This window comes from Lactuca virosa, chromosome 8, assembly GCF_052849685.1.
Source record: "Lactuca virosa cultivar CGN04683 chromosome 8, Lactuca_virosa_CGN04683_v6, whole genome shotgun sequence".
NCBI lineage: Eukaryota > Viridiplantae > Streptophyta > Magnoliopsida > Asterales > Asteraceae > Lactuca > Lactuca virosa.
This window is the reverse complement of record NC_136433.1, coordinates 305,737,452-305,760,974: the sequence shown is the minus strand read 5'-3', so window position 1 is coordinate 305,760,974 and position 23,523 is coordinate 305,737,452.

Sequence of the window (23,523 nt, the reverse complement as noted above, 5' to 3'; positions counted from 1 at the left end):
GTAGTATGTCAATAGTTGCAGAGTGGATACGCTAAGGTTACATGTAACTAGGGTGCTATAGACTTAGAATCTGTGACCTTTGTTTTACTTCCTGTTCCTTGTTTGGTTGTGGACTTAGAGTTAGGGTCACTTATTCGAAGGTCTATCCTATTTTGGTTACATATGACTGGTATGCACTACGCAAATGTTGGAGTAACTAGTAAGGATCATATTATAATTATCTTAATTAGTTCGTATATTAATTATTTCTCTTACCCCTCTTCTCGCTTAGATAACATGGCTGAATTCCACCTCCCCGGCAACCCTTACTTTCCCGGCCAACAGAATGGAGGAGGGCTAAATGCAGAACCAGAAGCAGAACCTGGACTCCACTTAGATGATGATCAGGCAGAAGACCTTCTGAAGGATCTTGATCCCGAGCCAGAAGTGGAGAATCTACCCCCAGTGGCTCCAATCCCAAATCCTAACCCTCGTCCGGCTTTTCAAGGCCCGACGCCTCCGTGGGTGGAAAGCTTGGAAACATGGAGCCAAGAGCAGAATCAGCCCATACCATTCAATGGAGACCAAAGCTTTTATGAGCTGAGCAAAGGAGGCTCAGCAGACAGGGTCTTGCCAATCCTAGTCCGTAGAGTTTCCCGAAACGAAATTCAGGGCAGGACAGCTCTCCATCGAATCACGGAAGTTGATGCCAATGCGAGAATGCATACCATCCACACCATTCATCTTGAAGATGCTCATGAGAGGTCTAGGAGAGACCACGAGGCCCAGCAGCAAGAGCTTGCTGCAACTCGAGCCGAAGTCATAAAGCTCCGAGTATGCCAGAGAGTATACGAAAGACACCTACTTGATGTGGAGCGTCAGCTGGCTGAACGAAGGGTTCACCTGAGGGATACTCGCCGTCAGTAGGAGATGCTCTACCTTCTTTCCTTTTTGGGCTAAGGAATGGTCTTCTTATTTATGCTCTAAGTAGCACTTTCCTATGTAACTACCCCTGTACTGTAAGTACTTTTCGTAGGCCTTAGTTCTGTCAAAACTTTTCTACTTAGGATATGATGTAAGACCAACTCCAAGGTCAATTTTTCCCTAACATATTACATCTTAAATATCACTGATATTGACAGTCGGCTAATCCCTGTGGCAATCCTTGTCCAAACTCTTTCATTCTGCTATCAATAGAATTCTATCTAAAACTCACTTTCGTCACATTATTGAGCTGTGGTGATTTAGCTCATGGATCACTTCCAATTCTTTTCGGAAGTTGGATCACGTTATCCACCAACCAATGATAGCCTGGTTCAGATGAAAAATGTCTTGTGACTATTCTATGAACTTACTTCTATTCTTTACCAGTACTACATCATAGGGATGTAGGCCAAACCATCGAGAACAATTTAACAAAACGAGAAATTTACATTTACATGAATGAGTAGAATACATCTAGGACCGACCATAATCACTCACGAACTCCTTTCCTTGTCATATATCAGAATCATGTCGTCATCCAGAAATGGTCAGCCGAACGACGAAACCCCGATCCTTCATATAGACGCCGCCACCTTCCAAGCCGCGGTAACAGCTGCCGTAGCAGCTGTCCTAGCACAACTCAACGCTGATAACGCAAACAAAGGTGGAAAAGGTGTTGACAGTTCAAATTGTTGTAACCATCCAGGAAATCAACAAATGATAACTGTTACAAACACCCTAAGCCACAAATCTGAGAATCAGAAACGGAAGCGTCAAGCCCAAAGGGAGCGCAAGCGATCTCAAAAACTTGCCACGCAACAGTAACAAGTGGCGGCCCCTGCCACTTCAACACCGATCAGACCATATGAGGGAACACTCCCGAAGTGTGAAAAGTGTAGTTTTCATCATAACAGAGTTTGCCGTGATTTGCAATGCATGAATTGGAATCGAATGGGGCACACTACTCGTGTCTGTAGGGCGCCGGCACGAACTGTCTTCCAAGCCACTAGCATCGGGGTCAGCCCGGCTTGCTATGGTTGTGGTGAAACCGGACACTATAAAAGGAACTGTCCAAAAGAAAGGAACAACGAAAGCGCTCGTATCCACATAACTCCGACCTGACACTTCACTTCCACCACCGATGCTGGTACAAGCCAGATATGTCATTTATGCGGTGAGATAGGACATCTCAAGAAGGATTGTCCAATAACAAAGAACTCTGGCGCAGACGGGAAAATACTAAGGATCACTGCTGCAGGAGAGACTACTCCAGACCCACGTTGAAATTCTAGGGCGTTTCGTTATAGTAGACTTACAAGCTGTTAAAAACTAGTGCAACTCGAGTCATATCTTTTTGCGAGATCCCGTCAGTCAAGGGACTCTCGTGCTGCTTGTATTTGCTTTTTGTAGTATACCTTGTTCGCAGCAGTAGTCTTGTAAGATAAAACTAAAGTACTGAAACTCTGTCAAAGTTGCACCATTATGTTTTTGTAACACCTTTATGATCTAGTCTAACGCCTTTTATTCCGAGTAGTCCGACATTATCAAGTAACATGAGTCAATTCGATCCTCACAATGCCAGTCTCGTGCGGAAATTCTTTTCCCCGTAATCGCCTTTCTAGCGAAGCCGTCATTCCAAAGCTCCGAGATACTCATGCGTAGGGTATCTTATGTTTCGTATCCTTCCCGAAGAAACCTCCCCGGTATACCGCTCGTGCAGTACGTCAAGTTCAATCCGAAGACCCATACGGTTAATCTATCGCTGAGGAATGTATACGCAAGGGTGGTATATAATCAAGGTTCTACAGGCTTAGAATTGATGATTCCGCTTTAACTTCTTTTCCTTATTTGGATGTGAGCTTAGAGAAGAATCATTTATTCGACGGCCTTTTCAATCTTAATTATATACGACTCGTATACGCGAAGCTGTGATTGATGAACCAAATATGACTTCCAAATATGAACTTCAGGACAGAGACTACTCAAGACTACGAGTGATCGTGCTGCCACGCGCATAAACTTAGAAGCCAAACAAATACTCTTTCCGCCGATCGGGACAAGAGATGCATATGGAACAGAAGTACCTATCCTTTTCCTTAATTTATGAAGTAATCATACTTTCTTTTAGATCTACACGACATCTAATCCACCACAAGGTTTTGACGTCATAACCGGTACGAATTGATTGAGGCTAACATCGAGCCGACATCATGTACTTTGAGAAAGCAATTCGTCTCAACCTCCCTAACAACAAAACTCTAGTTATCTACGGCGACAATCAAGAATGGACCTTCGTATCATCTCGAGTATTCAAGCCCAAAAATACTTGCGGAAGGAATGTCGCGCATTCCTTGCTCATGTTGTCGATATGCGCCAAGAGATGAAGGACAAAAAGGACATTCCAGTAGTACACGATTTTTCCGACATCTTTCCAGAAGAACTTCCAGGATTACCTCCTCAACGTCAAAGTCGAGTTCAGGGGCTACCCCATTAGCCAAATCGCCCTATCGCCTAGCACCGGCAGAGATGCAAGAACTGTCCGGTCAACTTAACGAACAGCTCAGCAAGGGCTTTATAAGGCCAAGCTTCTCACCCTGGGGAGCTCAGGTCTTGTTCGTCAAGAAGAAAGACGGATCGTTTTGTATGTGCATCGACTACAGGGAGCTCGACAAGCTTACCATTAAGAATCGTTACCCTCTGCCTCGTATAGATGATTTGTTCGACCAACTTCAAGGGACGAACTTCTTTTCAAAAATAGATCTGAGATCCGGATAAAACCAGTTACGAGTGCTAGAGGAGAATGTTCCGAAAACAACCTTCCGAACTCGTTATGGACACTACGAGTTTGTAGTGATGCCATTCGGATTGACCATATGCACCCGCAGTATTCATGGATTTAATGAATAGGGTGTGTTGTCCTTACTTGGATCAGTTCGTCATCGTCTTCATCGATGACATACTTATCTACTCTCGTAGTAAGGAGGAGCATAGTCAACATCTTCGTCAGATCTCGGAAACATTTCGATCAAAGAAGCTCTACGCGAAGTTCTCTAGATGCGAATTTTGGATTCGAAGAGTCGAATTCCTGGGTCACGTTGTCAGCCATTGAGAACTGGTCAGCACCGAAGACGCCTACAGAAATTCGTCAATTTCTAGGCCTCACTGGCTACTATCGTAGATTCATTCAGAACTCCTCTCCAGATTGCGAAACCTCTTACGACTTTGACCCAGAAGGACGTGGCCTCTGACTGGGAAGAGAAGCAAGAGAAAGCGTCCCAAACGCTGAAGCGAGCCTTATGCACCGCACCGATACTATCCCTCCCCGAAGGGATAGAAGACTTTGTGGTCTATTGCGATGCGTCAAATCAGGGGCTCGGTTGTATTCTAATGCAACAAGGTAAGGTCATTGCCTATGCCTCCCGTTAACTTAAGACACTCGAAGCCAGCTATACGACACACGATCTGGAGTTAGAGGCAGTGGTAATTGCTCCAAAGGTCGCGAATGACCTTCGGACCTTTGAAATTCCAGGTGGGAGACCGAGTTCCTTTGAAAGTCTCACCCTGGAAGGGCTTGATACGCTTCGGAAAGCGTGGAAAACTAAATCCAAGATACGTAGGGCCCTTCGAGATTCTCGCTAGAATCGGCCCTGTAGCTTACAAACTCAATCTACCTCGCGAACTCAGTAACGTACATCCTATTTTCCACGTCTCGAACTTGAAAAAGTGCCTATCCGACGAGACTTTTGTAATCCCACTCGACGAGATTGAGATCAACGAGAGCCTCAACTTCGTGGAGGAACCTGTAGAGATCATGGACCGAGAGGTCAAGAAAACGAAACAAAGTTGTATCCCGATAAGTGAAGGTTCACTGGAACGCCAAGCGAGGACCTGAATTCACTTGGGAGCGCGAGGATCAAGTGAAACTGAAATATCCTCATCTTTTCGCCTAGTTATTTGTAACTACATATTTGCTTAAACTCTAATTTCGGGACGAAATTCTCTCTAACGGGGGGATGATGTGACAACCCGAAATTTCAATCTTATTCAAACCATTCAATCCAATCAAAGTTAGGCTTGTTCCTGCTAACTTTCGGCACTGTTTAGAATCCGTCTGAGCATTCTGAACTTAATACATCAAAGGAATGAGTACAAGGAAGTGCCAACTAAAGTTGTAACCTATCAAGCTAGCCACAAACCTTCAAAAGAGGTGTTTACGGCCAAGACCATTGGGTTTACGGCCGTAAACACATGGTGGCCGTAAACATCATAGTATATATATATGGTCCTTAGTCATTTTTCTTCATTTTCACCATTCCAAGCCTCAAAATTCGGAATTCTCTCCCAAAGATCTTGAGATTTTTGCTTCCAATCTTCAAAAATGTAAGTAAATCCTTCCATCTAAGTGTTAATACATCTCTTCTCCTTGATTCACTCTTGATTTCATCCACAAATCTCATCTTTTGAGTCTAGATCTTCAAGATCCTCAAGAACACCAAGAACACTTAAGTGTTTTGGGCCGAAAACACCCCCATTTGCCTTCAAAACGTAAGTACACTATCCTTAGCTTGTTACATACTAGAATCACTTGTTAAACAACTGGAAAACACCAAGAAATCTGGAACAAAAGGGTGTTTACGGCCAAGGCAATCTCCCCTGGCCGTAAACTCTATTTAAGTGGTGCAAAGTTGCCACAACACCTTCATAAGCCTTGAAACAAAGCCTAGGACACTTACAAGATGATTATAGGACCTTAAACACACAAAATGGTACAAGATACCATGAGTTTACGGCCGTAAACACCATGGGCCGTAAACCCATGGGCAGTAAACACCACGGGCCGTAAACCCATGGGCCGTAAACTCATGAGGGTTTACACTTGGGTCGTAAACTCCAATGTGAGGCCCTACAACCCTTAGATGCAACCCCTATGTACTTCTAGCACTTGAATCAAAGTGTTTTCCTTGTCCTAAGGTGTCTTTACTTGTTTAATTAGTCGTTTAATCACTAATTAGATACATATATGTGTCATTATATGTTAAATAGGATCCGTGTGTGTGCTCAAGTCCTCACTTGACACTTAGCCTCCTAATCAACATTTCCATCCAAACCACTCACTACAGGTGAGTTCATACCCCTTAATCAACCTTTTAAATGTTTTTAAATGCTTTTATGAGGGGGGGGGGGAATACAAGTTGAATCATTATAGTTATAATATCAATCACATGTGATTTATAACTATCAAACAAATGGATTTGCTATACTTTTAACTGTTTTATCAAACAAACTACTTCAAACTATTTATCAAACTCTTTTACATGTTACATTCTTTATCAATCTTGTTCTTAAATGCCAAACTGCTTTTTAAATCATTTTATAAAGTGGCATCAATTTATCAATATTTGTTATTAAACTCTTCAAGAGGTTTTACAAAACTCCTTTTTTTAAACTTATCAATCTTGTTCTTCAAGAGGTTTTACAAAACTCACTTTATTTTCCTGTTCCTTGTTTGGTTGTGGACTTAGAGTACCCGGTTGTTTGTCCGAGTGTCGTTTGATCCTTAGTTATATATTATGTATATATGTATAAGACATAATAGCTTTTATCTCAGTTCAATACATTCAGTTATACAACAATTCAACTAGTAAACTATAATAGGTATAGTTTAGAAAGATACTACTCATTACTTCTAGGACAAGGAAACATACAAAGAGTCAGTTCATACGTGAGTCAATAATTACTATGATAAGAAACAAACATAACTTACTATTATGAGGAACACACCAGAACATATACATATACTAGTACAGAGAAGAGAACATATACATATACATGTACAAGTAAACAGAAGGAACATACACCAACATAACATTTAGAATATGAGATTTACTTCTACATGACGCGGATTCCACCGTTGTCATGTTGGTAACCAGAGTCTCCTGGAGGGAGAGCGGGCATTATGTGTATAGATCTATACGGGATAGACTATCCCGCACCCCGACTGTTAGCTACAGTCCCCGGCCGACCAAGCCAAGGGGTGACAAATGTCACATTTGTTTCGACGTCTTTCATCGTCGTGTCCTATAGCCGTCAATCAGTATGGTTACAAATCTCACCTTACCTTATAATTCATTGGCTTTAAGGTAAGTAGTACTACGGTAGTTTTCACATACAAAACTACAGCTTTATAATATTTTCCCTAATACATTTACCCTGTAACGTTTTCTCTTTAAACGATAATGTACAAACTATATTTTGATAACGATAGTTAAACTTGGGAAAAATACATACTCTTACAAACAAACAAACCGAACACTGGGTCTTGGTAGAAGACGACAGTTTAGTAGAAAATATGGGATTTTCTAGGATGATACGAACATTTTACAAACGGTTTACAAACATTTACAACGAACATTTTACTACAAGTAAACACTTACAACTTTACTACCACGTTTACAAACTTATGCATTCAAACACTCACAAACATTTTCATACAAATAATGACACTAAAATGCTTATGAATTCACCAGCTTTAAAGCTGATAAACTCTTTCCAAATAACTTGTATTCTCAGGTCATCAGTAGACAGGTACCGATGCCAGGATTTGAGAAGATGGAGCTCGTTCAAGACTCATCTCTTATTTTGATTTACATTTTTGGTGTCCTATAAATTTTCACAGAACATATTTGTATTAAATTATACTATTAATGCAATGGATGATGTTGTTGCTTGTTTACTACTATGCCTTGTTGTGATACTGTACATAACGTCCTCCACCCCCGAATGTTTCCACCGTTCCGGTTTTGGGGTGTGACAGTAACAGCCGCAGTGACAGCTGTCATGACTCAAATCAATGCAAATGGTACCAATGGATCGGGTAGTGGTACCAACAGCTTTAACCACGGACACACAAGGGAGTGCTCATACAAGGACTTCATGATTTGTGGACCCAAATCCTTCGATGGAAATGGGGGAGTCATCGCTCTGATGCGATGGTTCGAGAAGACTGAATCAATTTTCGAGTTATGCGAGTGCCCAGAAGGGAGCAAAGTGAAGTTTGCTGCCTGCACATTCTCTGACAGAGCCCTTAGATGGTGGAATAGCCATGTCAAGTCATTGACTCTTCCAATAGCAAACGCAATGGGCTGGGAAAATCTAAAAGAGATGATGCTGGAAGAGTACTGCCCGAGGGGCGAAGTACAGAAACTAGAGCATGAGCTGTGGAATCTTACCATGGCAGGCTCATACATAGATGCCTACACCGATAGATTCAGCGATTTAGCTGCACTATGCCCGGGAATGGTTACCCCGGAGAGCAAGAAGGTAGAGAGGTACATTTGGGGACTACCTTCTCCAATCCAAGGAAATGTATTAGTAGCGAAACCTCTTACGTTTGACAGTGCCAAACGCCTGGCTCGAACGTTGGTGGACTATGGGATCCGCCAAGGTATAATGGACCCGAATCAGGAGTCAACCGAAGAAGGTGATGATAAACAAAGGTCCGAGAGCGGGAAGAAGAGGCAATCAACACAAGAACCCTCCGAGAGACAACAGACAGGCACAACCTATACTGCCACGACCCCAACGACAACAACACCCGGCAGTCGTTACGCTGGAACCCTTCCTAAATGCAATAAGTGTAACTTCCATCATACCGGAAGGTGTCAGAAGTTGTATTGCAAGAACTGCCTCCGAAGAGGACACACCATCCGCTTCTGTAGGGCACCGACACGACCAATCTCTCAGGTCCCATTTGAGGAAGTGAGTCCGACTTGCCACGAATGTGGTGAAACAGGACACTACAGGAGAGATTGTCCATTGGCCAGAAACCCTGATGAGGAAGGAAGAGTGCTAATGATCACTGCAAGAGAGTCTACCCCAGAAACCCCCGAGAACAGCGGTACGTTCCCAACTAAATTCTGACTATAATAATTTCTTCCTCCACTAAACAAAGCACATAGTTTATGTAGAAACTAAATACTCTTTCTAGTAAGCTATAATGACTTGGTGTAAACATTGGGGCCATATATAATTAAGAACCAATAGACTTAGAGTGTGTGATTCCGCCTTATTTCCTGTTCCTTGTCTGGTTGTGGATTTAGGGCAGAGTCACTCAGTCGACTGTCATATCACTCTTAATTATATATGACTTGTAGACACCAAGCGATTATAGAGAGACTGGATAGGGATCATAATATCAAGTATCATTCACTAGAAAAATCTTTCAGTTAATACATACGTAAGGCAATACAAAATTATCGTAGTAGTAATATCAGGATCAAAACAGAAAGCACCAGAAACATACACTCAGATACACCGAGATTCTAACGAAACACTCTTTTCGAACTAACTTAACACGCAATTCCACGACGACATCCCGCTTAGTCCGACTGATTCTGCGTTATACCAAACCCACGTGTCACCGAGGAGACCCTTTGCCTTAAACAGACTGAATAACAAAACTCTCTTCACTCATAACGACAAACTAGATGCGAACCTCGAAATTTCATCTCGCTTCAAACCCCCGAAAATACTCATGCGAGGAGTATGGTATCCACCCGTAACCTTCCTTAAGCACCCTCAGCAGACCATTTTGGAAACACCACTCGCGCAACAAGTCAAGTTCAAGCACAAAGGCTAGGGACAGATACGGTTAGCCTATCGATGTTAAATGCACACGCGAGGGTGGTATATAATTAAGATTCTACGGACTTAGGATGTGTGTTTCCGCCCTATCTCCTATTCCTTGTCTGGTTGTGGACGTGGGGCAGAGTCACCCATCCGACCGTCTTATCAATCTTGATTATATACAACTTATGTACATGAGAAAATGGTAGATGGACCAGGTATGAGTCCTACCATGAACTTCAGGACGAAGGCTGCTCAGAACAACGCACCCATCAATGATGATCCGCTGAAGCAACCAGCAAGGATCAGAATTCATTGAAAGAACGCAAGGACTGAATGGAACCAAAGTAACCGTATCCTTTCCTTATCCTTAACCATCCACTCGGAATCCGAATTTTGGGACGAAATTCCCTCTAACGGGGGGATGATGTGACAACCCAGAAATCTCTGTCTCTAAGTTACCTCGATTATTGAAAGTCAAACTCGTTTCTGCTATCTTTTAGCATTGTGTAGGGTCTGTTTGAGTGTTCTAAGCCTAGTACATTCAAGGTTTGGGTCTGGGGATGAGTTCTTTTAAGTTCATCGAGTTGCATTCAAGCCAAACACTCCTTCAAAAGGAGTGTACGGCCGCACACATGGGTGTACGGCCGTACACTCAAGGTGGCCGTGAACTCACCCCATATGTATCATATTCTTTCACTTTCACCTCAAGAGCTTCTAACCTTAGTGTTTACTCGAGGCTGGAGAGTTTGACTCGTTCCGGAAACCATTCCCAAGGTGTGTACGGCTGTACACAGGGTCTACGGCCGTACACCACCCTCTCTCTCTCTCTCTATATATATATATATATATATATATATATATATATATATATATATATATATATATATATATATATATATAGTGCTCATTTTCTCCTCATTTTTCCCTCCTCCCAACCGAGATCACTCCCATTCTCTCTCAACTATCATCGGCCGTGAACACCCCAAGGCTCCAAAAACGTAAGTATTTCAACCTTTAACTTGTTATACTTGAAAGACCATTAGATCCAAGCCTCGATCCTTCACATTTCAGCATCACCTTCATGAACTTGAAGGGTGTACATCCGTAAACCCTTCATAGGTTGGCCGTACACACGCAAAAAGGGTCCAAATCAAGTGTTTTGCCCACCTTCTTGTTGAACATTAGACCCACTAGTTTCACCATGGATCAAATCACCCATTTTGCATGTTCCTTCCATGGATGTACGGCCGTACACTCATTGGCCGTACACACACATAGCCGTGAACCCTCTGCCGTAGACTCTCTTGTATGGCCGTAAACCCCTTTTTTTCAATCACATGTGATTGCAACACTTAGTTTCAAGTGTTTCCTAGTCCCTAAGGATGTTTTCTTGCATGTTAGTTGTCCAAAACACTAATTACATGCCTATATATGCCATTATATGTCATTTAGGACTCGTTTGTGTCTCGAGAATTCATTCGTGGAACTTCTCATCCCTACGCGAACCTTCAATCAAATCAAACACATAAGGTGAGTTCATACCCCTATATTTTCCGAGTTTTTAATGTTTTCAGGGGGGGAATACAAGTAAAAGCACAAGTAATCTTGTGTTCAAAAATATTATTTTGTTTAATATATTTCCATCATTAGTATACATTGAATATAGAAATCAGTTTTACAAAACGTGTTAGGATACTAACCTTGCAAAAGCAGTTTTCAAAACTAAGGAAACAAACTTATGAATTATGAAATAAAGATATTATTTTATAAGGATTAATGTTCATAACAAAAAGGGTTTTCATAGTATTATTCGTGGATTTGTTGAGAGAACTACAGTGTGAGACGCCTTGTAACCAGAGTCTCCTGGAGGGAGAGCGTGAGTTTGTGTATAGATCTATACGGGAGTGACAATCCCGCACCCTGACTATTAGCTACAGTCAACCTAGGGTGACAAACGTCATTTTTATCGACGTACGTCCGAGTACGTCGTAATGTTGATCGTCCATAGTATGGTTATAAGAATCCGCAGGTGAAACAACGACTCGTCCATCTAATAATGTACTTATCAATCAGTCAACATGGTTAGTAACTATGTGATGACTTAGTATGTACATCAGGGTAATATGAAATTAACATCCGACATGCAGTGGGATGTGTGATTTCCACCTCATTTCCTGTTCCTTGTTTGGTTGTGGGCTTAGGGCAGAATCACCCAATCGACTGTTTGTTCGATCTAGATTTCTATAACTCGTATGTGCTAAGTGATCACAGGAGGGTATTAACAACACTTTCAGGATATAGGATACTACGTTTTCAACTAGTTTTATTTATGTAATAAGAGTAATATACATTACTGGAGGTAGCCAGGGTTTTCAAAAAGAACAATGCTTTAACGATATAAGTATGGTAGATACTTGTACTCTTCGATTTAGAACGGATAATTCAATAACTTACATTTAGGGAAAATATGGGATTTTCCAGGGTAAACATCAATATTTTATAAACAATCGGTTTATCATTTCATTCATGAATATTCATTGTTAATTCTGTATTTTCTTAGTTTATGCATCCAGGCTATGTATGAAGAATATCTGATAGACCATGGAATGTGTGGTTTCCGCCTCATTTCTTGTTCCTTGTTTGGTTGTGGACTTAGGGCAGATCCACACAATCAATCGTCTGTTCGATATTGGTTTATACATAGCTAGTATGAGCTAAGTAGTTATAAAAAGGAATTGGTTAATCATGCATTCAATAAGAAAATAATGGATTTTCTTGAGAAACACTTTCAACAGATATCAAAGGATCAATATAGTTAACATTGTAAGTATCTAGTGAATACTTCAGGATTATGTACATGAGGATCCGACAACCAGCGGAATGTGTGGCCTCCGCCCCATTTCCTGTTCTTTGTTTGATTGTGGACTTGGGGCAGAACCACACAATCGATTGTTTGTTCGATTTGGATTGTATATGATTTGTATACACTAAGTACTCGCAGGAGGAACTTGTAAGAATCATTTTTACTTAAGGTTTATACATTCATTACATTAGAAAATATCAGGTTTTTTGGAGAAACATAATGCACTTTTCGAAACAAAACAAAGAACTGTTTTCCAAAACAAAACGCTTATGAACTCACCAGCTTTATGCTGATACTCTTTCAAAACCTACTTGTATTCTCAGGACATTAGTAGACAGGTATACGCCCGGATTTAAGAAGACGGAGCATAGTAGCTTCGAGTCTTTACTTGTATTTACTTTTGGAGTCAATCGTGTATGATTCAAATGTAATGTAATGTAATCACTATACTATTAATACAATGGTTGCTGTTGCTTTGATTACTATTATTCAATTGTTGTGATACTATACATGACGTCCTCCGCCCCCGAACGTTTCCGCCGTTTCGGTTTGGGGGTGTGACAGTGGTTAAAAAAGTGACTGAAGAATGCTGTGAGCGTATGGTGTACCAATATTAAGACGATGATGGTTGTGAGAAAGAAGAGGGGGATAAAAGTTGGTATTGATGTTTACGATCTTTCCTATTAGGGTTCTTATTAGAGAGTTCAAGGAGAGTTTCGGAACCACAATTTAAAAATCTATGCGTAGTGGAGTTTAACAGTGGTGACGAAGATAAAATAGAAGTCAACGAAGCAGAAGTTGGTCAGTGGGCTTGGATCTAACCTCAAATCAAAACCATCTACAAAATGAAAGAATTTAAAGAGACGGGGCCGAGATAATTGGGATTCAAGTTTGAATCTAACTAAAACTCCTTAAATTGTGACATGAATCAGTCAAGTACAACTGAATACTCCTAATTCTTAGCTTTGAAATTTTCACTCGTTTACTGATAAAGATCATTTTTCTCTACGATGCATAAACTTTTTGTAAATGATGCTTTAAGGGTTATACCTCTTAAAATTCAGCATTTAAGGCTAAATGCTTATTAAGGTATATATATATATATATATATATATATATATATATATATATATATATATATATATATATATATATATATATATATATATATATATATATATATATATATAGAGAGAGAGAGAGAGAGAGAGGTTAATTACATCTCTTATATTTTTATTACTAAACTATTATAAATATAGTTGGATATCTATATTTATATTAAATTTTTTTTTAGATCCACTCTTTGTTTTAAAAATGTATGATCAATTAGTGAAATCCGGAAAAAAAAACATTGTAAGTTTTATTTAGACGATCGTTTTAATTGTCAACTTTTTTTTTTCAAATTTAAAGACTTTTTTTTATTATTTGAAAATAAAATATAGACAAAATTTCATAATTGGTTCATGTGGTTTGCAAAAATATATCATTTTAAGGACTTTCAAAGAAAACGTCGCGCCACTGGTCCTACGGTTTGTAAAATTACATGAAAGGTCCTCATGCTGTTAAATCTAACTTTTCAACTGTTAGATTTTAAGGAAAAGAAAAAATTGCAAAAATGGTATCTGTAGTTGTCAAAATTATGTGATTTTGGTCCAAAAAGGTTTGGTGGTGCACCAGTGGTCCAATTTTGGATACCTTGTGCGGATTTGGTCCCTATGTCGTTAACTTTAACAATTTGACTGTTATTGTTTTTTAAATTACTATTTTACCCTCAGGGACCATTTTTGCAGTTGAGTCTTTTTATCAAAACCATAGGGACCATTTTTGCACATCTTCTTTTTAACTTTATTGAAGTATTATATATTAGGTTTTTTTAATTAATTTTTTTAATTTCTTTTTATTGGATTAATTTTTTTTATTGGATTATTACATATTAATAAATATTATTTTTAATATATAATATTTAATATAGAAAAAACAGCATAAATGGTCCCTGTGGTTACCCAAAATCTGAAGTTTAGTCCCCATGGTTTAAAAACCTCATAGATGGTCCCTGTGTTTTCAAAACTTTTGACGATTGGTCCTTATTGCTAACTCTGTTAAGTTTTGTCCGTTAACTGAAGGGTATTTTCGTCATTTTACTGCCAAAGGGACCATTTATGATGTTTTCTTTTATTTTTTAAAAAATGAAATACTGTGCACAGAGTCCCTCCCCCCCCCCTCTCTCTTTATTTATCTCTCCCTCTCTCTCTCTCTTCCTTTTTTTTCTTGATTGCTGTCAAAGAAACCACCGGAGTGGTTGCTGATTCCGGCAATATCAAAAGGGGCAACAACCCTTGTTCTCATCTTCTTCTTCTTGTTAACCAGAGTTGCTAACACACACATTTGATTGTCGAGAAACACCACCCAATCACATCCGAACCATTTTCTGCCCTCGTTCATTTCTTCTTCTCTGATCGACAGAGAATCGAAAAACCTACTCCCTTCTTTCCCTTCGTGTTGTGTTGTCGAACCAGAAAAAGGGAACTGCCAAGGAAGCTGTTGGAACAACCCCCTAGTTGCAATAGTCGATGGTTGCTCCTTTGTTTCAGTTCTTCTTCCTTCTTCAATAGTTAAGGATTTCAAATGCAATAGCTTGTAGCATTAACACATCAACATCAGTTAAGGAGCTTTGATTCTAAATGCCAAACCCTAAATTCTACCCAATTAGAAATTGAAGTTCTGATTCCTAAATATTATATCTTCCCCGAAGTTCACTCCATGCGTTTATAGATGTAACAAATTGAGGGTTTTTACCCAACCCAAAAACAGAAAAAAAGGAAGGAAGAACAAATTCATTTTCTACACTATAGACACTCATATAATTAGAATTGGAAGTGTCTTGAGGTTAAATTATCCTGTGGTTTTCAGCTTTGATTTTTGCGAACTGGAGTCGATGAAAACATGGAGAAAGGTGGTGAACAGGGGCTGGATCGATGGTCGGAAACAGGGAGAGCGATGAAGGGTAGATTGATTTACCATAGATTAGAACCTAGGTCTTGGGTAGGACGATTACTCGACAATGGTGATATGAGGGTAAATTTCACTATGTTGATTATGGTTTAAAGGAGCATTGACACAAGAGAGAGAGAGAGAGAGAGAGAGAGAGAGAGAGAGAACTTTTACATATAAGAAAACATCATAAATGTTCCCTGTGGTAGTGAAAAGACGAAAATGCCCTTCAGTTAACGGACAAACTTAACAGAGTTAGCAATAAGGACCAATCGTCAAAAGTTTTGAAAACACAGGGACCATCTATGAGGTTTTTAAACCACGGGGACTAAACTTCAGATTTTGGGTAACCACAGGGACCATTTATGATGTTTTTTCTTTAATATATTAATAAGTATTCATTTCTTTTAATTAATTACTTTTTTATTGGATTAATTCTTTTTATTGGATTATTATAGATTAATAAATATTATTTTTAATATTAAATATTTATATATATATTAATAAATATTACTTTATAGGATTATTAACTTCTTTTAGTTATTTTTTTTAATTTCTATTGTATTAATTCTTTTTTGTCGGACCAAGTTTGAGACATATTTTGGACAAAACCATAATTTTCGGACCGAGTGATAGTGGTGGTGTTATCCAGAATATGTTATCGTCCGGAATGCGTATTCCGGACGAAATGATTATTTTTGCTAAAAAAATGGTTATTTTCTTTAAATACACATTAAAATGTTGTTTTATCACTTAATTTCCCGTTTATTAATGTACAATAATTCAAATAAATATTAAAAAAATAATTATAAATATCAGTAGTCCGATAAAATAATATTCATTAATATATTAATATTATATATTTAAAATAATATTTATTCATATATAACAATTCAAAAAAAAAAAGAATTAATATAATAAAAAAAAACTTAAAAAAAATTAACTAAAAGAAATTAATCCAACAAAATTTCAAGAACAAGGCCCAAAAACCCACATCTTTTAATTTATTTTAAATATATGAGAGATAACATATTTTGGACAACACCACCACTATCACTCAGTCCGAAAATGGTGATTTTGTCCAAAATATGTCTCAAAACTCGGTCCGACAAAAAAGAATTAATACAAAAGAACTTAAAAAAATAACTATAATAAGTTAATAATCCATAAAGTAATATTCATTAATATATATATATATATATATATATATATATATATATATATACTTATTAAAAATAATAATCCAATAAAAAGGAATTAAGCCAATAAAAAAGAATTAATTAAAATAAATCAATGCTCCAATAAAATAATATTATTAATATATTAAATATCATATATTAAAAATAATATTTATTAATATACAATAATACTTATTAATATATAATAATCCAACAAAAAAGAATTAATCCAATAAAAAAGAATTAATTAAAAGAAATCAATACTCCAATAAAATAATATTATTAATATATTAAATATCATATATTGAAAATAATATTTATTAATATACAATAATCCAATAAAAAGAATTAATCCAATATAAAAAGAAATTAAAAAAATTAATTAAAAAAAAACTAATATATAATACTTCAATAAAGTTCAAAAGAAGATATGTAGAAATTGTTCCTATGGTTTGGTAAAAAGATACAATTGTAGAAATAACCCCTAAGGGTAAAATAGTAATTTTAAAAAAGTTAACAGTCAACCTGTTAAAGTTAACAACATATGGACCAAATCCGCACAAGGTATCCAAAATTGGACTACTGGTGCACCATCAAACCTTTTTGGACCAAAACCGCATAATTTTGATAACCACAAGGACCATTTTTGCAATTTTCTCTAAGAAAAAAGACTATTTTATCCTTGTACCAAATTTGCAATATACTAAAACCTCAAGGACCATTTATGTAATTTTGTGTGTGTATATATATATATATATAAATTATAAATTATTTATACTTATAATATATATATATATATATATATATATATATATATATATAATTTCAACAATTTGATAACTTTATTTTTTCTTTTGACATTTTATTTTCTATTTTTATTTTATAATTTTGGTAATTAATGATTTTTTTATTGTTTTTTTTATTTATTTTAATTCAAGTAAATAAACTTAAATTTGATAAACCATGTCGAAATCGTTTTTTCTTTAATTTTTCTTCTTTATGAAGTGAAGCGTTAATGTTTTTTTTATTTATTTATTTATTTTTTATTATACTGTTACGATTCATGTTTTTTTTACGATTCAAGTAATGAAAAATAGAAAAACAAAAAACAATAACGCAAACATCAAAATTGTAATATACTCTAATATATTAATATATTTTACATTTTTCATCTTTTTTTGGTAATTTTTTCGTTTTTTTTTTAATTTTTTCATATTAACCTTTTAATATTTTTCGTATTATTTTTTAATTTTCTCCTATTTTTATTTTTTTTTTTCGTTGTTTCGTTTTATTTTTCATCATTTTCATAACTTTTTTTGACCTTTTCCAAAAAGTATAATATTTATGAATATATTACAATTTTGGTGTTAGAGTTTTTATTGGTTTTCTATTTTTTTTTAATTCTGGTTATTTATGATTTTTGTAACTTTTTTTTATTTTGTTCGAGTAAATAAAATAGTTATATTTACAAATATAAATAATGAAAATAAACATAATCTTTTTATTTACTCGAATCAAAATAAAAAAAAAGTTACAAAAACTATAAATAACCAAAATTATGAAAAAAAAAATAGAAAACCAAAAAAATTCAAACACTAAAATTGTAATATACTCTAATATATTCATACATTTCATACTTTTAGAAAAATGTCAAACTTTTTATTTATCAAATCGATGAAAAATAAAACGAAACAATGAAAAAACTAAAAATAGGAAAAAACTAAAAAATAATATGAAAAAATTAATAAAATAATTTGAAAAAATTTAAAAAAAACCAAAAAAAAAGATGAAAAGTGTAAAATTTATTAATATATTAGAGTATATTACAATTTTGGTGTTTAAGTTTTTGTTTTTTTGTTTTTCTATTTTTCATTACTTGAATCAAAATAAATAAAAACAATAGAAGAATAATAAATAAGTAAAGTTATAAAAAAAATAGAAAACGAAAGGTGAAATAATGATAATAATAAATACAAACATAAAATTGCTAACGATATTAACTATGGAACATGCAAGTAAAAAAACATGAACCGTAACAATATAAAATTAAAAAAAAAACGTTTCAATTCACAAATAAGAAAAATTAAAAAAAAAATACGGTCTCGATATGGTTTATCGAATTTAAGTTTATTTACTTGAATCAAAATAAATAAAAACATTAAAAACCATAAATAATTAAAATTATAAAATAAAAATAATAAGCAAAATGTCAAAAAGATAAAAAAAAGTTATCTAATTGTTGAAACTATATATATATATATATATATATATATATATATATATATATATATAAATTTTCAAATTTACAAAATTACACAAATGGCCCTTGAGGTTTGTAGTATATTACAGATTTGGTACAAGGGCAAGATAGTTTCATTAAAATCTAACAACTGAAAAGTTAGATTTAACGGCGGGAGGACCTTTCATGTAATTTTGCAAACACAAGGACTAGTAGGGTGAAGTTTTCCTTAAAAGTCCTCAAAGTGAAATATTTTGCAAACCATATCAATTAATTATGAAATTTTGTCTAAAATATATTTTAATATGTTATTTGTTTGTAAGGCTCCCTTATTAAAAAATCTTGACTCCGCCCCTACATATTCTACTTAGGAGTAAATTACATGAATGGTCCCTATGGTTTGGGGTAATTTGCACGTTTGATCCCTAATTTATTTTTTTAATTCGGAAGGTCCATACTGTTTGTTTTTGTTACACGCTTGGTCCCTATTATTTGTTTTTGTGACGCGTTTGGTCCCTATCTTACATAAAAAAACTATTGTTTAAATAAGAAAAAATGGTAGGGTAGGTAAGGCAAGGTGAAGGATGTGGGGTTAGGGGTGTGTTTATTTAAATAAATTAAAAAATCAAGGGAAAAATAGTCTTTTTAGATAAGACATGGACCAAGCGCGTAACAAAAATAAACAATAGGGACCTTCCGAGTTAAAAAAATAAGTTAGGGACCAAACACGCAAATTACCCTAAACCGTAGAGACCATTCGTATAATTTACTCTCTACTTAGTTATCTTGGTTAGATGAACTAACCTTAATAATTATTAAGACGATTAACACTATGATCATGTAATTAGTTATCTAAACAAGTAATCTGAAGTTCAAATTATATAAAAAAATAAAAAAAATAAAAAAACTTAATATTTATTGATTAATATCAATGGTAATGAAAATCAATTAACTAGATAGAATGGTCATCTGTAACGTCTTAAATTTTCAACTAGTATTTTTTTTTTCTAAAATATAAGTAAAACATCCAAAAACCATTTTCCATAAAAGATTAAGTACCAAATCATTTAACATCATAAAACCGAACCATAAAAATGTATCAGAGTTTGTGGAAAATCAAAACATAAAATCTCTTGATGTGTGTACAGTCAAGTTACGGCATTCCCTTTGTCAAAAGAACAACCTGAAAAACATTTAACTTCAAAACATAATAACAAATAGTGAGTTATTCAATATACCACATATACCACTATAACAATTATACATACAATTGCATACATCACGACCACTTTCGGATAACTACTTACGATAACTTTCATGATATATGTCACAACCACTTTCATGACAGCGTCATCGACTAGTCTTAGGACATGGGCTCACCACCACTTTTGCGATTTCGGTTCACAACCAATTTTGTAAACCTCACCCCCTCGGCATGTAGGCTCATGACCGGAGCCATTCCGTCATCATCCTATATGAAACCATATATATATATATATATATATATATATATATATATATATATATATATATATATATATAGTAAGACTCCATTAGTCTAACAAATCATACGATTATATTATAGCATTACACATGCATCATATACATAGAAGATCCATCAATGAAACATGTAATATAGTGAGCAAACTCACATAAACTAAGAGAAATAAACCAGACCCTCACATCCTTGAAGGAATTAGCTACACGAACCACCTAAATCATCATTAAGCTACACGAACCACCTTACATCCTCATCAACTAAAGCTCCGATTTCTCAAAATGTCTCAGGTCCGACCCCAACCTTTCCTCGATTTGATTCCGATCCATTTCAACCTTCTCAGTTTGAGGGGGAGAATAGTCATCTGACCCTCGAATCAAATGTTGATGGATTTCAAGATGCAACAGATCAATTCACTGAATTTGATCCCATTCGGAACAACAACGAAGACGATGCCAATTTCTTTGACTTTCCGAACGATGATGACGTTGACATATCAAGTTCAGAAGTTCAGGGGGAGCATCATCCTCAAATTTGTTCAGGGGGAGCAACATAACCCCATTGTTAATATCGGATCATCCGCTGCACAAGAACTTCCGAGAGAGCATATCTGGACAAAGGATCATCCTCCGAATCAAGTTATTGGAAATCTCAACGCTGGAGTTCAAACTCGCTCTGCTCCTAACATTCAAAATGAATGTCACTTCTTGACATTTATATCAACGGTTGAACCAAAATCCATCAAGGAAGCTTTAGAACATTCTGATTGGATTACATCCATGCAAGAAGAGCTAGCAGAATTTAACAGAAATCAAGTGTGGACTCTTGTCCTTCCTCCTCAGGATCACCCTGTTGTTGGTACAAGATGGGTCTTCCGAAACAAACTCGAAGACGCCGGAGTTATAATCAGAAACAAAGCGAGATTGGTGGCCAAAGGATTTACTCATATCAAAGGACTTGACTACGACGCGAATTTTGCTCCTGTTGCTCGTCTTGAAGCTATCCAAATCTTTCTCACTTATGTTGCTCACAAAGGCTTTAAAGTTTACCAAATGGACATAAAAAATGCATTACTCGACGGTGAACTTGATACCAAAGTGTATCTTTAACAACCCCTGGATTCGTAAATCTTTTCATATTTAAATTACTGTTACAAACTTCAAAAAGCTGTTTATGGTCTCTAGCAAGCTCCACGCGCCTGGTACGAAACTCTCACTGATTTTTTGAAGTGTTCCGGTTTTCAAAGAAGAATTCTTGATCCTACATTATTCCGAAGATCGAATGGAAACCATCTTATGTTAGTTGAAATATATATTGACGACATCATCTTTGGATCAACGAATTCAATGATCGTTGCTGATTTTGCAAAATTGATGGTTAGTCGATTCCAAATGAGCATAAATCGTGAATTAGGTTTCTTCCTCGGTCTACAAGTTAAGAAGACCAATAGAGGAATCTTTATTCATCAAGAGAAATACATTTCCGAACTTCTAAAAAAATATTCAATGGACACCTGTGCCTCTGCAAAGGTTCCAATGGTTTTCGGACACAAGATCTTCTCGGACCCATCAAGTGTTGCTGTTGATCAGAAGAAGTATAGGGGAATGATTGGATCACTACTCTACCTCACCACAAGTCGTCCGGACATCATGTTCTCTACATGTTTGTGTGCTAGATTCCAGGTTAATCCGAAGATGTCTCATCTTCTGGCCATGAAGAAAACTTTCCGATATCTCAAAGGAACAAAGAACCTCAGAATTTGTTATCCTGCAAATGAAAGTTTCCTTCTTCAAGCCTATTCCGACTCAAACTATGGAGGTCTTCAACTGGATAGAAAAAGCACATCTGGAGGTTGCCAATTTTTGGGTGGAAGATTGGTTAGCTGATCATCTAATAAACACAATTGTATTGCTCTTTCAACGGTCGAAGCAGAATACATTGCTGCTGCAAGATGCACTTTGCAAGTTCGTTGGATGAAATCTCAGCTTTTGGACTATGGTTATCAATTTCAACAGATTCCTATCTATTGTGACTCTCAAAGTGCAGTTGCGATTTCTCACAATCAAATTCAGCATTTCATGACCAAGCACATTGACATTCGGTACCATTTTATTAAAGATCATGGTCTAAAAGGAAACATCGAACTCATTTTTGTTCCATCTGATGATGAAATTGCTTATTTTTTCACCAAGGAATTAGACAAAACCAAATTTAATAGATTTCTGAACAAAATGGGAATAATGATGCCTGATCCACAATTCTTCCGAGAGGCTTGTACTCTCTAATGGAAACATTAGAAAGTAAAATAATTCCGAAGTCAAATTCTCTTCTCCTCGAAACTGTTTCCTCTCGGAAAATATAGGATCATTATATGTATCTTTTTGTCTAATCTTTACTTCCATTCTTAAGTTTTTTTCAGCTTTCTTCATCACTTGAAGTTATGACTGATATAGTTACATCGGATTACTTGAGAAATTCCCATCTCGGAGTATTTGTCAAAAACAAGCATGTGTTAATAAAGTTCACTGTAACAATTGGTAAAAATCGGTCAGAGTTCGGCGGTCAAACAACCGCGAACCGCTATGTGTTAAAAACCAATTGTGTGAAATTTTATGTTTACAATATATATTAAAGATATTATATTCATAATTAGTTTTAGAACATCTGAAACTGCTAAAACCACCTATCGTTGAAGATTGAATCAAAAATCAACAAAAATTAAATCTATTTGTGGTGCTAAAATAAAATTTTTGCATTAAGTATTTCTGAGAGTTATGGATAACAAATTTGAGTAGATTACGTTCTCTTGACTTCGTTGATATAAATAACGTCCAAAACGGAGGTCATATGAGAAAGTCACGTCTCTTTAAAGTTTAAAAAATCAGTATGTATCTGATTTTCCTGAAACAAACTATGTACTGCTTTGTTTGGAATAGCTATGAACCTCAAAAATCACTTTTGAGCATGTTTTTGAATTCAGACTACAGTTTATTATTTTATTATATTTTTAACCTCAACCAAAATCTTATTCATAAAATCTGTCGAATCCGATCCTATTAATCACGAAACTTTAAACGTAAATTCACGAAGTTTGGTATATCGGAATTGAATTCCGCCTGCGTTTCTGAAATCACAACGACCAGAACATTGACACTTTCGGAAA